The 16,053-nt window shown below is 44.1% G+C and overlaps 1 protein-coding gene across 11 annotated transcripts in view; it reads right to left on the bottom strand.

Moving 5' to 3' along the window:
* Positions 1 to 16,053, bottom strand: part of THRA (thyroid hormone receptor alpha) — a 1,122,562-nt gene that overhangs the window by 960,224 nt on the left and 146,285 nt on the right. Inside the window, exon 1 of one of the 11 annotated variants that reach the window (XM_068262442.1) lies at positions 12,613 to 12,689. The exons of the other annotated variants lie outside the window; for them this stretch is intronic. The gene's annotated coding sequence lies outside the window, so the exon portion shown is untranslated. Of the gene's footprint in view, positions 1 to 12,612; positions 12,690 to 16,053 lie in introns of those variants that run through there. 11 annotated transcript variants of the gene reach the window in all.

Genomic DNA, 16,053 nt, shown 5'->3' with positions numbered 1-16,053 from the left:
TGATTCTTTTAAGTGCCTGAAAGAATCGTATGAAGAATTCTTCTTCAGCCAAACGTCTCTCCAGAAAAACACTAATAGCTGCTGTCTGAACCTTCAGTGTGCTGGTGCTGAGGCCTTTCTGATAACCCTCCTGTAGGAATTCTAGTACTGAAAGGGATAAAGAACAGTCTCTGGAATTTTGTTCACACCATCCTTTATACACATTCCAGGTCTTTTGATAAATGTTCCTGGTAACCTTTTTTCTGCTCTGGATTAACGTCTCTGAAAGTCCGTTAGAGAAACCCTTCTGCTTTAAACTTCTCCACTCAGGCTCCAAGCTGAAAGCTGAAGGAGCCTCAGATCTGGATGAAAAACTGGACCCTGGGACAGCAGGTCTGGACGATCTGGCAGCATTACATGATCGACTGTAGCTAAATTCTTCAGTAGTGTAAACCATGGTCTTTTGGGCCAGTATGGCACTATCATGATCATCCGAGCTCGGTCTTTCTGTAATTTGTTCAGAACTCGAGGAATTAAGGAAAGAGGAGGATAGGCATACATCAGACCTGAATTCCACGTTATCGAGAATGCGTCCACTGAGCAAGGATTGTCCTGGGGGCATAGTGAGCAAAACATCTGGCACTTTGTGTTGTTCTTTCGAGCAAACAAGTCCATGTCGGGTCTGCCCCAGAGGTGTACCAGGCCCTGAAACACAACTTCGTTCAGAGACCACTCGTCCTGATGAAGTGGTGATCTGCTCAGAAAATCGGCTAAACAATTCAGGGTTCCCTTTAGAAGGACTGCTCTCAAGGATTTCAGGTGTCCTTCTGCCCACTGTAGTATCTTGCATGACAGGTACCATAGAGAATGACTCCTTGTTCCTCCCTGTCTGTTCAGATAGGCCACCACTGTGTTGTTGTCCGTTCTTATCGTGACGTGAGTGCCCCTGATTTGGGAATCGAAGTGTGTCAACGCTTGCCAAACTGCTGCCAGCTCTCTGTTGTTTGAAGATCTTTGCCTCGACGCTCTGGGCCAAGATCCCTGTACTGGTATTGTACCCAGATGGGCTCCCCAACCCCAGGCGCTTGCATCTGTTGTTATGACTGTCTCTGAGGGATAGCTCCAAAGACGTCCGTTCGTCAACTGTGAAGGGATCAACCACCAATTCAGTGAGTCCTTTATGAACTGGGGAATTAAGATTCTCCTGTCTAAGTCTCTTATACTCCTGTTCCAACTTCTTAAAATCCATAGTTGTAATGTCCTGGAGTGTAGCTGACCCCATTGAACTGCTGGGAATGATGAAGTTAGAAGACCCAGTAAAGCCACGGCGTTTCTCAATGATATTGAAATCTTGCCCTGGAAAGAAAGAACAGATTTTAGAATTGCACATATTTTCCTTTCAGGAAGAAACACAACACTGTCAATGGAGGCTATAGTAAACCCCAAAAATTCCATAGTCTGAGTAGGAACTAGAGAGGATTTAGACCAATTAATAAGCCAGCCTAAGGACTGCAGAAAATCGAGACAGAAGTTTATCTGTGTCTCAACGGTCTCATAGGATTGACCCCAAATAAGAAGATCATCCAGATAGGCTATGATCTGAACTGACTCTAACCTGAGTACTGCTAGAACCTCGGACAATACTTTAGTGAACAGCCAGGGTGCAGAAGATATACCAAAGGGTAAAGCTGAAAACTGGAAGTGCCTTACCTCTCCCTGTAGTCTTATGGCGAATCTCAGGTATTGCTGGGATCTGACATGGATAGGCAGGTGGAGATAGGCGTCCTTGAGGTCCATAGAAGCCATGTAACACTGACTCTGTAGCAGATTGACCACATTGCGTATATTGTCCATTCGAAATTTTCGATATCTTATTGACCTGTTTAATCCCTTTAGGTTAAGATGAACCTGTACTCCCCCTGAGGTTTTTTTTTTACTAGGAATACTGGAGAATAGTACCCCTGAAACTGTTGACATTTTGGGACCTGACGAATTACCCTCTTTTCCAGAAGGACAGCAATTTCTCTTTGTAAGGCTAAGCTTAGATGCTGATCTGATGGGGTCTGTGTAAGAAAAAATTGTACTGGAGGAGCTGTGGCAAACTCTATCTTGTAACCTTCGAGGATTATATTTAATAACCATTTGTTCTGAAAGTGACTTTCCCAGTTTTCGTAAAAGTGCGCTACTCTTCCTCCCACTGGGAGCCTGATGTCATTGTTTAGATCCCTGGGATGGGAGAGGAAAGGACACATTTGGTCTTGGCCGCTGTGGTTTGTTCTGCCCCCATCTTCTTTTAGGATAGCTTTTGGACCCCTGTTCGCTCTGTTTTGGGTCTCGAAAGGAACGTTTGAAACGAAAATTCTTTCTTTTTATGGGAAAGTTCTTTTTATTGTCTGAGGACCTTTCTAGCGTTTCATCTAATTTGGAACCAAATAATAATTCCCCCTCACAAGGTATTCCGCACAGTTTAGATTTTGAGGAGGTGTCCCCTTGCCATGTTTTTACCCATATACCTCTTCTGGTAGAGTTCACCAAGGCTGTGGTCCTGGCAGATAAACGGACCGTGTCATCTGCTGCATCTGAAAGATAATTAGCAGCGTGAAATAAGTTATCAAAGTCCTTTAGTATCTCTTCTCTGGGTACCCCTGAAGCTATCTGGGATTGTGTATGAGACAACCAAAGTTTTAAAGATCTGGCTGCGGCTGTAGATGCGACAGCTGGTTTAAATGTTAGTGATGAAGACTCCCATGCTCTTATTAACAGATTATCCATTTTCTTATCAATGGGGTCTTTTAAATTTCCAAAGTCCTCAAACTGGAGATCAGATTTTCTAGAGACCTTAGAAAGAGCGGGATCTAATTTAGGTGACGGCCCCCAGAATTTCTGGTCATTAGGGTCAAACGGATATTTATTGGCAAGAGACTTGGGCCAGAATGCTCTCCTCTCTGGGTTATCCCATTCCCGTTTAATCATATTCTTCAGAGAACTATGTACTGGAATGAAAACAACCTCAGGATCAGATAAACTCTCATACATATGATCGAGGGGTGATAGAGTCTTTTCCTCAGTCTTAATACCCATGGTATCACGCATAGCTTTAAGAAATAACTTTAAGGCATCAGTTGCAAAGGCAAATTTATGAGGCTTATCAGTGTCTAACTCCTCTCCTGAAGGAATTTCCTCAAGAGACGATATATCCACCTCTCCCTCAGATAATTCTGAGTCCCCTGAATCTTCACCCCTCTTTCTTTTTTGTAAATTTACGGCAGAGTCCTGCCCTGGGGGAGGTTGAGGTGTAACCGTGACATCACTACTAGATGTAGAAGGATGAGATGGAGGCACCATAGGAGAAGGAATAGGAACAGTCCCAGCAGCTGGAATGTTTGCCTCCTTAATAGCTTTAATGGCAGTAGCCATTTCAGAACGCATCCATCCCATCAAATCTTTAAACACCACGGGTGATTCTTTCTTCATAACTTTGTCAATACATGTTTGGCATAATGATCTAGATGAAGAAGAGGATATTTTCACGGCACAGATGGCACATCTTTTATGATCAGACTTCTGAGCCTGTTTTCCCTTGTCACTCTTATCAGCCTTGTCAGTTGGATCAGATTTGTCTTTATCCGTTTTAGGAGCATTAGGCTATAAAAGAGACAAAGAGAGAGTGTAACTAACCAGCCTCTTATATAAAAAAACTATTTATACATATCTGAAAAAGGAGTCAGCAGATGACACCAACCAGAGAGGCTTCTGAGCCAGGCTCCACAGATCTGGTGGAGGAGGATCCAGCGGCAGTTTCCATGGTCAGGGAATGGATTCTGACCAGGAACTGAGCTTTAAATAAGCCGCCCAATTATGCCACGCCAAGGTAAGCCGCGCCCCCCCTGACAGAGTGCGCTTCCAAAATATGAACCCCCCGTACAACTGCTGCTGTACCTATAGTCCTCCTTACCTTATAGGCAAGCGAACCGCTCCCTCACCGCCGGGCTCTGGGATGCAACGCGGCTCACTGCCCTCTGAACGCTGGATAGGCTTACCCGCGGTGACTGAGTGACGTTATCCGGCTGGCGCGATCACATGATCGGCCTCTTCTTCCGCCGGAAGTGCGTCAGACGCGCCTGTGCGCGCGAGATCCGATGGGGGAAACTATTCGGCCGCAGCTCCGGCGCACGCCGGGTCCCTGACCCGCGATACTCGGCCTGAGTCGTGCAGCAGCTCCTGCCTTACAGACATGGTTGGCTTCAGCTCCCCTGTAGCGTCCTGTGTGGTGGACAGAAAACAACTGACGATTTACTGTGAGTTCCCTATTTATATATGCCTGCCTAATGAATATGCAAATGTCTGTGGTATTTTTAGCTTCCTGTCCATTTGAAGTGGGGAAGGAGACAAGTCTCATGGGTGCTGTCCGAGGACGTTCCTGGGAAAATGGGGCTAAAACCAGTAGGTCAAGTGCATTATTGATAGGGCTCCATTTAGAGATATTTTAAGCACTAACCCTAAAATGCACTATAGTGATGTATAGTAGAATGTAGTAAATTATTTAGAATACCCACTTTTACATTAATTATCCTGGTTTCAGCATCAGAAACACATATATATCTATATATGGCTGTATAATTGTATGTAACATTCTGAGAGACCAGGTATTATTTCTGCTGGCTTCGGAAAACACAAAAACAAACATTGTGTAGTGATGCACCTGCCAACAGTAAGGGCCCATTCACACTAGAGCGTTTTGACAGTGATTTTGGCAAAAGTCTCAAGCGCTAGTGCTATAATACCCTATGGGCCCGTTCTCACGTGTGCGACATTTTTTAGAAACCCTTGCATCACCATAGACTTACATGAACTACCCCAAAGACTTTCATTAGGCTGCGGTAAAAATACTGCACAGCACCGCCGCAGTGTGAAAGGGCCCTCAAGATATCGCCTCCTATGATAAATTTCCCAATTTAATTCAGGGTGAGAAAAGATTTTACAATAGGCAAATACCGACTAAATAATTTATAAATAAATATTGTAAAAAAACAGGCAATTTTACTTCATTACGTTATTTTCAGTACTGTACATTTCTTCTTTAAAGAGTATTTATGTGCCTTTTAGAGTAATTGGGATAATTATAATGAAATAATTAACCACTTCACCTCGAAGGGTTTTTCCCCTTAAAAACCAGAGCAATTTTTACCTGTCAGTGCTCCTTCCATTCATTCACCTATAACTTTATTACTACTTATCACAACGAAACAATCTATATCTTGTTTCTTTCGCCACCAATTAGGCTTTCTTTGGGGTGTACTTTTTGCTAAGAATTTTATTCTAAAACTGTTTTATTATGAAAAAGAAGAAAAAAAATGGAAAACAATCATTATTTCTTAGTTTTCGGCCATTATAGTTTTAAAATAATACATGCTACCATAATTAAAACCCACACATTTTATTTGCCCATTTGTCCCGGTTATTGCAACAATTAAAATATTTCCCGAGTACAATGTATGGTGCCAATATTTTATTTGGAAATAAATGTTCATTTTTTCAGTTTTGCGTCCATCGCTAATTACAAGTCCATAATTTATAAAGTAATAGTAATATACCCCCTTGACATACATATTAAAAAAAAGTTTAGTCCCTATGTTTTGTTTTGATTTGTTTTTTTTTCTTTATTTAATAAACAAATAAATTGGTAACTACCTGGGAGGTCAGGGGTTAACCACATAACGACCGCCTAACGCCGATAGGCGGCGGCAGGTCGTATGTGGTTTTGCACTAACCATGTCAGTTCACGGAGGGTGTCTCTGTGAACAGCCTGCAAGCCTCCGATCGCGGCTCGCAGGCTAAATGTAAACACGCCGGGAAGAAATCCCAGCTGTTTACAACATACGGCGCTGCTGCGCAGCAGCGCCGTAAAGGAGATCGGCGATCCCCGGCCTATGATTGGCCGGGGATCGCCAGCATCTGATAGGCTGAAGCCTATCAGAGGCGGCGCAGGACGGATCACCGAGAGGGAGGACGTAAATCGCTGCGGAGGGGGGCTTTGAGGAGCCCCCCCTGCTAGGCCAAAATAGCCGGCGGCGATCAGACCCCCCCAGCAGGACATCCCCCTAGTGGGGAAAAAAGGGGGGGGGAAGTCTGATCGCCCTGGCTCATTCCTGATCTGTGCTGTGGGCTGGAGAGCCCACGCAGCACAGGTCAGGGAAAACACCCCTGGTCGTTAAGTGGTTCATTTAAAATGCAAAAATTTGGTCAACATAGGTGTTTTATTGAAAAAAAATGTAGATGTAATTTTGCTATTTGGCCACAAGATGTCGTCACTGCTCACTTCCTTATGTGTAGTATTAGACAAGACAAATAACATTTATATCGCCCTTTTCTCCTGGCGAACTCAAAGCGCCAGAGCTGCAGCCACTAGGATGCGCTTTATAGGCAGTAGCAGTGTTAGGGAGACTTGCCTAAGGTCTCCTACTGAATAGGTGCTGGCTTACTGGACAGGCAGAGCTGAGATTCGAACCCTGGTCTCCTGTGTCAGAGGCAGAGCCCTTAACCATTACACCGTCCAGCCACTACACACCATCCAGCTATTACTACGCAAACAGGACGCTATGCATGGAAAGCTTTTGTGAATGACAGTGCCGGTCCATAGATGGCTGTGGTCATTCACAAGGGGACTTAGATCAATGAATGAGAACTGTGTTCCTATTCATTGATTCTAGCAGCTAACGATCGCTGGCGGTAACGAGTATGGGGGGGGGGGGGAGCGGCACAGTTATGGCATTTTACAGGGACATAGTTACTCGTCCCGGGGGAGAGGATGTGGTTAAGCATGTGGGGGGGAAAAGCATTCTTGCCTATAAGATAATTTTTTTCTGTTGTGGCTCCTATCCCAGGTACAGGAATGTCAGTGGCAGCCATGTAGTAATTTGGGGTAGAAGCAGCTATGCTAAAACACATTTCAATATTTGCAGAAGAGCATTGGAGAGGGTGAGCACTGTCACAGTTAACACCCGGCTGTTTTTACTGGGGATGTTGGGGGACCATTGTAAATTCAAATCAGTTTCTCTTTAACCCCTTCAGTGCATGCCGTGCCATCTTGCTGCCCTTAGAAGAGAATTCTGGGTTAAAATAAAAAGTTGCCTGTAAATCAAAAGAGGTGCACGTCTCCTCCATGGCTGCCTCAACTATGACACTTCCCTGGATTGCTTCATTTGATGTGCCATTCCTTGATAATAACCGCAGTCACTACTCCACATAGATAACTGCTGCAATCACTACTCCCAGCCAAGCATCCTACTATGGGCTGCTACCCAGAGGAAGTGATTACAGCAGAGACCTATGGCAGGTCACACAGCATTGGAGACTGCAGCTGTCAGTGCAGAGATTTCATGCTGGGTGAAGACATGGAGAGATCTATCAGTGTAGAGATTGTCACACAGGAGGTCACGTACAGTTTTGTATACAGAGACAAATTTAATTCAGCAAGGAATTTTACTTTAACCATTACTCTGCCTAGTTTCCAGGGACCTAAATCCCTCTATCTACCACTGGTGTCAAACTCAATCACATAAGGGGCCAAAACACAGTGTCACTATTGATACAGCAATAACTTTTTATTACCTATGCCATCAAAGCGATACATATATTGTTCTTTTCAGGACATTCTAGGCTTTCTTTGGGTAATATTTTTTCCAAGCATTTTTTTATTTCACAGGCACTTTATTGAGGAAATGTAGGCATAGATGCAAAAATAACGCATTTGTTCATGTTTCCCCCTTCTTAATTTTTATATGACAAGTGCCACAGTTGTAAAACACCTCAAAATACATTATTTGGCTTGTCCCGGTTCAAACAACACCATACATGACATATTTCATCACTTGTTCGGCATGTAGCATACCATTATTTCTAGCCTGTGCATCGGTAGCGATTGCATGCGATCGCTAGGGCGCACAGCTTGGGGACCCCAGTGCTGTATAGATGCATTGCTAGGCAACAACAATTTGATGCATCTATATAGTGTTGGGTCCCCGAGCTGTCGCCTTAGTGATCGCATCCGATCGCTATCTGCAGCAGCCATTACAGGTATCCATGAATCTTAAGGCCAGGTATAGGTAACACAAGGGGTTTATAAGTCTGGAAGGGGTTAAAACTTAAAGGCATACTGTAGGGGGGTCGGGGGAAAATGAGCTGAACTTACCCGGGGCTTCTAATGGTCCCCTGTAGACATCCTGTGTTGTCGCAGCCACTCCCCGATGCTCCGGCCCCGCCTCTGGTTCACTTCTGGAATTTCTGACTTTAAAGTCAGAAAACCACTCCGCCTGCGTTGTCGTGTCCTCGATCCTGCTGATGGCACCAGGAGCATACTGCGCAGACACAGACCATACTGGGCTTCTGCTATACACTCCTGGTGACATCGGCGGGAGCGAGGACATGGCAACGCAGGCGCAGTGGTTTTCTGACTTTAAAGTCAGAAATTCCAGAAGTGAACTGGAGGCGGGGCCGGAGCATCGGTGAGTGGCTGCGCCAACACAGGATGTCTGCGGGGGACCATTAGAAGCCCCGGGTAAGTTCAGCTCATTTTCCCCCGACCCCCCTACAGTATCCCTTTAAAGGAAAAAAAATACTTTATTTTTTTTAATGGGCTCACTGTCCCTTTATTTAAAAAAAAAAACAAAAAAACTTTTTTTCCTCCTAATTTTATGTGAATGATTGCTGGTTGCAACAATCATTCACTATTGAAAGAGTGCATGAGCGTGCATGAGCATGTACAATCTTGCTCGCGCGCATGATCACAGCAGCGGCTTTTAATGCTGGGCATGAGTTTCACGTGCAGGAACCTGTAGAGTAGCTAGTTTGGACATTAGACTCACGTCCAGGAACCTGTAGAGTAGCTAGTTTGGACATTAGATCCACCTCCAGGAACCTGTAGAGTAGCTAGTTTGGACATTAGACTCACGTCCAGGAACCTGTAGAGTAGCTAGTTTGGACATTAGATTCACCTCCAGGAACCTGTAGAGTAGCTAGTTTGGACATTAGATTCACCTCCAGGAACCTGTAGAGTAGCTAGTTTGGACATTAGATTCACCTCCAGGAACCTGTAGAGTAGCTAGTTTGGACATTAGATTCACCTCCAGGAACCTGTAGAGTAGCTAGTTTGGACATTAGACTCACGTCCAGGAACCTGTAGAGTAGCTAAAGCCAGCGGATCTAGAGGTGTGTTTAGCTTACAGGGACAACAATGGGTGATTTGCATATTTCAGCAGTGATACACTGGGAGACATCTCAAGCTCACTCTAACCTGAATTATTGCATATGCTTTAAGAAAGCAAACTTTTGTTTTCCTTAGCATTTTAGTAAGAGGGCTTTTTGGTCTATAGTAGCCACTTATACACTCCTGGGAGTTCTGGTTCACCATGAGCTTGCTGGGTACTCTGTAACTCTAGCAAAAGAGGACCAGGTGAATGCATAATTTACACTGGAGGTCCGCTTTAAATGTGGATCTATACTTTATCTGGCAAGAGCAAAACTTCAGCAAAGGTAAAATTAATTTTTAGACATTCTCTGCAAATCTTTGCCGCCCTTCCATGGGTCATACCATAAAGCTAATATTGCCAAAATATAAGTGAACTGGTGTTTGCGCTATTCTACCCACAGAAAGCACACATTACGGAAGAACAACCTACAATTAGGAAAGTTCTGAGTCTGTACATGGGTCTGCCTGCAAATGCAAGAACACCAATTCAATAACTTTTCAGCAATCTTTGCTAAATTCTGATATCACTGTTGTACTATTTTCGATTGCCTATTTTTGTGCTTATCAGTACAATAAAATACTTATTGTAATAAGTAATAAAACTTAAACTCTAATATATATATTCCCCCAAACACAAATGAGGCAGCAGCATTTGCCCACAAAATACACATAAGGCAGCAGCGTTTTCTCCAAAATACACAACGCAGCAGCATTTCCCTACAAAATGCACATAAGGCGCCAGCGTTTCCCCACAAAATACACGTGATAGCCTTTCCCATCAAAATACACACAATGTGGCAGCATTTCGCCCAAAATACACATAAGGTGGCAGCTTTTCCTCCAAAATACACATAATGCAGAAGCATTTCCCAACATATGGAATATGGAAGTGTTTTATACTAAATACACACATGGAAGCCTTTCTCCACAAAATACACACAATGTGACAGCATTTCCCCTCCAAAAAACTAATGTGACAGCATTTCCGAACAAAATACACATAATGCAGCAGCGGTTCTTCTAAAATACACATAATGCAGCAGCGGTTCTTCTAAAATACACATAATGCAGCGATGTTTCCCCCAAAATACACATAATGTGGCAGCATTTCTCTACAAAATACACATACTGCAGCAGCCTTCTTTTTCCAAAATTCACATAATGCAATAGTGTTTCCCAACAAAATACACACAATTCTGCACTATTTCTCCCAAAATACACATAACGCGGCAGTGTTTCCCCACAAAATACACGTAATGCAGCAGTTCTTCCAAAAAACACAAAATGCAGGAGTGTTTACCCCAAAATACACATAATGCAGCAGCGCTCCCCCCACTAAATACACATAATGCAGCAGGGTTTCCCCACTAAATACAAATAATGCATCAGTGTTTCCTCCGAAATACACATATTGCGGAAGCGTTTCCCCACTAAATACATATAATGTGGCAGTGTTTGCCCACTAAATACACATAATGGGGCAGTGTATCCTCCAAAATACAAATAATGCCCCACCGTTTCTGTACTAAATATATATAATGAAGCAGTGTTTCCCCACAAAATACATATAATACAGCAGCGTTTCCTCCAAAATACACATAAAAATGGTACATTTTTCCAGACAAAATACACATAATGCGGCAGCATTTCCCCTAAAATACACATAATGCAGCAGCGTTTCTCCACAAAATCCACATGATGCAGCAGCGTTTCTTCCAAAATACACATAATGCAGCAGTGTTTCTTCCAAAATACACATAATGCAGCAGCGTTTCTCTACAAAATACACATAATTTTACAGCATTTTCTTACAAAATACACATGTGGCAGTATTTCACCCAAATATATACAATTTGCAGCATTTTTCCCCAAAAAAACATATAAGGTAGTATTCACTCCTTTAAAAAAACACATTAGGCAGCGATTTTCCCCATAAAATATGAGGCCTGGTTCACCTTTAATGTCTCCTGTTACACTCCCCACGATAGTGCCCCCTAATAGCCCCGGTGTTTGTGGTGGTACTTGAAAATAAAAATAATGTACTCACCTGGCAGGAGACTCCGCTCTCAGCCTCCAGTGTCACTCCCTGATCTTCAATGCAGCAAAGTCTGGTTGCAAATCTCATGCACTGTCAAGGCGGAGCAGGGCTACAGGATAATGACAGCCAGAGCCCAGCACTGGAGACACAAATAGACTCCATTGCTGGACTTTGGAAACCATTTTACTATAGCCCTTCTGCCGGACTCTGGAGACTCCTGCAGCGACCCAGTGATCTGGTGAGCTACAGCGGTTGTTGGACACTGTATGCCAGTTCCCCTGCTAGGGGGACACAAAATCCAGCCTGGCATCAGCGGACCAGATGAAATAGCTAAATGGGCCAAGTACGGCCCATGGGCCATAGTTTTCCCACCCCTGCCCTAGAATCAGTTCCAGTATCACAGGAGCCTAGATTAGACATGATTTGGTAGCAGTGAGAAAGCAGTAAACTGATCTTAGTGTAAACTTATAGTTACAATAGTGCAAGTGGTAATAGATGCAGCAGGGCTGCAGGCAAAGGTTCTGTTGTGTTTTTTTTATTTTTTTTTATTCTAAGAGCAATCTTAAAGAGAACCCGTGGTGGGGATCTTAGAGTTAAATCTATACACAGAGGCTGGGTCTGGATATAGTGCCCAGCCTCTGTTGCTAGTTGAATCTTTCCTAAATCCCCCCTGCGCTCCGCTCTCCCCCCATAAATTATAGCCGCGCTGTCGACACTGAGCGTGTCGCAGCGGGCTCTGTTTACCATTCTAGTGCCACTCACGTTGCTCCCCCCGCTTCCTGCAGAGCGCCGATCCCCGCCCACGTCCCTTCCCTCGCCGCAGATTGGAGGGAAGGGACGCGGGCAGGGACCGGCGCTCTGCAGGAGGCGTTGGAGCGGCGTGAGTGGCACTAGAAAGGAAAACAGAGCCCGACAGCGCGGCTGTCATTTATGGGCTAGAACGGAGCGCAGGGGGGACTTACGGGGGATTCAACTAGCAACAGATGCTGGGCACTATAGCCAGACCCAGCCTCTGTGTATAGATTTAACTCTAAGATCCCCACCTCGGGTTTTCTTTAATGATGCAAAACATGGTAGATAGTATTGATGTTCTGCAAAGCATTAAAGGATTGGAATGGGTCACTGGTGACAGGCTGGCCACAATTGATGTGGTCAGCCTGTACAGGAGCATACCACATAAAGACGGTATTGCGGCCGTCAGATTCTTCCTTATGAGACCTAATAGGTCAAATGAACATTATGCTTACATCTGCGAATGTCTGTGCTTTGAGATAACGCATAATGCTTTCAGAGATACCTGGTACCATCAAATGTCGAGCACCACAATGGGTACGGTGGTAGCACGTACGTCATGCTGGGAGGAGATTTGCGTGCACGACATCGCCAACCCCTTTCAGGAGCGCTTCAGGAGATGGTCGAGGTATGTGGATAACGTCCTGGTGTTCTGGTCTGGGTGTGAAGGGGAGTTCTCATCGTTCTTAACGATAACCAGGTCAATATGACATTTACGGCAGATCAGCCAGGACGTGGTCAGCTTCCTAGACCTGGAAGTCACGAATGTCGACAAGTTGATGACCAGAGGATACAAGAAAAGCACTTCAACCAATTAAATTCTCTGAAGTGATAGCTTTCATCCTCCCTGGGTCAGTAGAGCCATACCTTATGGACAATTCCTGTGCCTTCGTAAAAATAACAGTGAAGATAGTACGTTTCTGGAACATGCAGAGAAACTTAGGGAGCGCTTACAAAATAGAGGTTATGATCCCTCTTTACTTGAAAAAGCCAATAACAGAGCTTTTTTGTTGTGACCCAGGAGTGAACTGATCGTGAGGAAAGAACAGTAAAACCTAAGAGAAATAAAAGACAGGTCTTCACGTTTAACTACTCACCTATGGCCAATGTCATTGGTAACATGGTCCAGAGAAATTGGCATGTCCTACAGGGAGACCCTCTTTTGGCAGAAGTCACCCAATTGCCTCCTATGTTGAATGTTAGGAGGACCCCAGCCCCTCACAATCAGGGACTCATTGACAAGCAGCAACCACAGTAAACCGAGAACAGATAACTGGCTACGGTCCCTAAAAAGACCAGTTAATTATCATTGTGGCTCCTATGGGATATGTGACCAGATCTTCAAGTGGAATATAACCCAGTATATCTTCTTTGCTCTGAAAGATTATTTACAGCATATAATATACTAACACAATGTTTTTGTTTTTTTTAGTAAAACAGCATTTAAAGGGTTACATCAGGAATGACTTTTTCTCCTGCAGGGGCTGCCGCATCCGAACTGGTGATTAGCTTATCTTCTGTATACATTCTTTACTTGATACAATTAAGTAAACTTTCTCTGGCTGTGCAGAAACTTATGCTAATGAGTCCTGGAGTAAAACACAGGTCAGAAATCACTGATGGCTGCACTTAAAACAGAATTACAACAGTTATGAATAAAATGCACCAGCAGCTTTCAAAGTAAATAAACTGAACTTTGGGAAGTTATAATTTATAAACGAATTAAAATACTAGCGCACAAAAGCAAATATGATAATTGTATGGGTTATAAAAAGTAGGAAAACACATTTTTGTTGAATATTTGGTCAGAGTATTAAACCGCTTTAAGGAACAGACCAATAGCATTGGGAGGCCATAGAGTGAAAGAACATTTTCGAACACTGAAATCTAAGAAAGGAGTACACACGGCCTCCTGCCATAGGAGCAATCCAGATTGTCTCAGATTTTTTTGCTCTGAAAACGGTCCCCTGCATCCATCCTGGTAGAAATAAGAGTGTTTTCTGCTACAGTGCTGGATTATGCACACAATGGGCTTGATTCACAAAGCGGTGCTAACCGTTAGCATGCTTGTGAAAAGACCCTTATCATGCCTAAAGAAACTTAGCGCGCGCTAATCAAGGCTCGCACGCAAAGTACTTTGCACGCGATCTTATTTGGTTTGGTGTGTGCTAACTACTTAGCACCCTAGTTAGCACGCCCAAAGCCTGTAGGCCTGCTAACTAGGTTAGCACCGAATAGTGAATCAGGCCCAATGGGCTTGATTCATTAAGACAAATAGCATGCCTTATCAGAGATAACACGCCTTATCAAAGTTAACACACCTTATCAGAGTAGCATAGCAAGCGCTGCGAACCTGCAGGGGTTTAGGGCAGGACGAGTGGGGCTCTCGTCATTGCCAATTAGCTGGCATAAGTTTGTAGTGCTCGCTATGATACTCTGATAAGGTGTGTTAACTTGGATAAGGCATGCTATTTGTCTTAGTGAATCAAGCCCAAACGCTCTTGGACCCTAGGACAGTTTATCTGCTACCCTCGATTTGTCTCCTCTGACCTCTGCTCCCCCCTCTCTCTTCCCTTTTCACCTAGCTTGCAGCGTCTCCATCCCTCTTCTTCCTTTCCCCTCCATTCTGGCTGCATTTCTAGTTCCTAACTAGCATCTTAACTACATCTTTTATCGTATCTGCATGATTGGCTATTGTTCTATCTTAACGTGTGGGGCCACACCCTACTCTCGCCTTCTCACCACGGCCTGGGCTCCTTGGTTTTAGCCTGGTGCATGAGGGCTAATGCTTACTTTTGTGGTGGGTGCAACAATCTACTACTTCTCTCATTTCTGATCCCCTACTTCTCTCATTTCTCATCCCTGTCACCTGTGGGAACTCTAATAAGTAGCTCCCCCATGAAGGTTGTGAATACAGGGATGTTTCTTTAAATCTGTTAGATTTATGAGCTACGATGAGACCTGTAGCATTCCTCTATATACAGCATAGCGGTGCATATCCCCATCAGTATGTTTGTATATATGCAAATGTATGTAACACTGAGCCGCCATGGCTCTGTGTGGAGATCTGGGCTTCCCTTTGTTGCTGCAGCTGCCAGGGGAGTGGCGCACACTCATAGGCGGAAGTGCGGCCACTACGTGAGTCATTTAACTCATGTTGGGCAGCATGGTGGCCAGCTCAGCCAGGTCAACATCTATAAGGAGTTTGTATGTTCTCCCCACTTCGGCGTGGGTTTCCTCCGGGCACACCGGTTTCCTCCCACATCCCAAAAACATACAGATAAGTTAATTGGCTTCCCCCTAAATTGGCCCTGGACTACAATACATAAACTACACGATACATAGACATATGACTATGGTAGATTGTGAGCCCCTCTAAAGGAACAGTTATGATAAGACAATACAGTATATACTCTGTACAGCACTGCATAATATAATACTTAAGTACATAATGCTGCAGTGGTCTGGCCCCCGTCACTATCAAGCATTGCAAAAACGACAGAAGTGGAGGAGCACCCATGCAAAAGGATATGGGGTGTGCCATAGCTTTAAGACCACTGTACCAATGATCAAGAGATGCAGATCCAAGCAAAGCAGGCACCACCTTCAGTAATTTAGTAGCTCTTTATTGGAAAAGTCATAAAAAGTGACAAGTCATCGATAAAAATGGCTTTAGCGGCTGACAGCCTGCTGTTTCAAGCTCAGTAGCTCTTTTTCAAAGCCAGAAGCCATATACACAAACAGAGGAACAGCTCCTCCTTAAATGGGAACTATACAAGTGATTAGCCAATCAATTTAAAATCTTGCTGGCCAATGAGAGCACTCAGGAGGGCTGTGGACCTGATGGGGAACTGAAAAAAGTGACATCACCAACAACACACCTCCCAGTCTTGCTAACGCCTAGCGCATGCGTATACAGCCGTCCGGATGCGGAAAAACGTACGCATTATACGCAGTAAATTATCCTGACGGCAAAATCATGCATACGTGTAAGAAG

The sequence above is a fragment of the Hyperolius riggenbachi genome, chromosome 12 (genome assembly GCF_040937935.1).
Source record: "Hyperolius riggenbachi isolate aHypRig1 chromosome 12, aHypRig1.pri, whole genome shotgun sequence".
In the NCBI taxonomy this organism is placed as follows: Eukaryota; Metazoa; Chordata; class Amphibia; order Anura; family Hyperoliidae; genus Hyperolius; species Hyperolius riggenbachi.
Note: the sequence above shows the minus strand (reverse complement) of the source record. Positions and strands in the feature narration are given on the sequence as shown.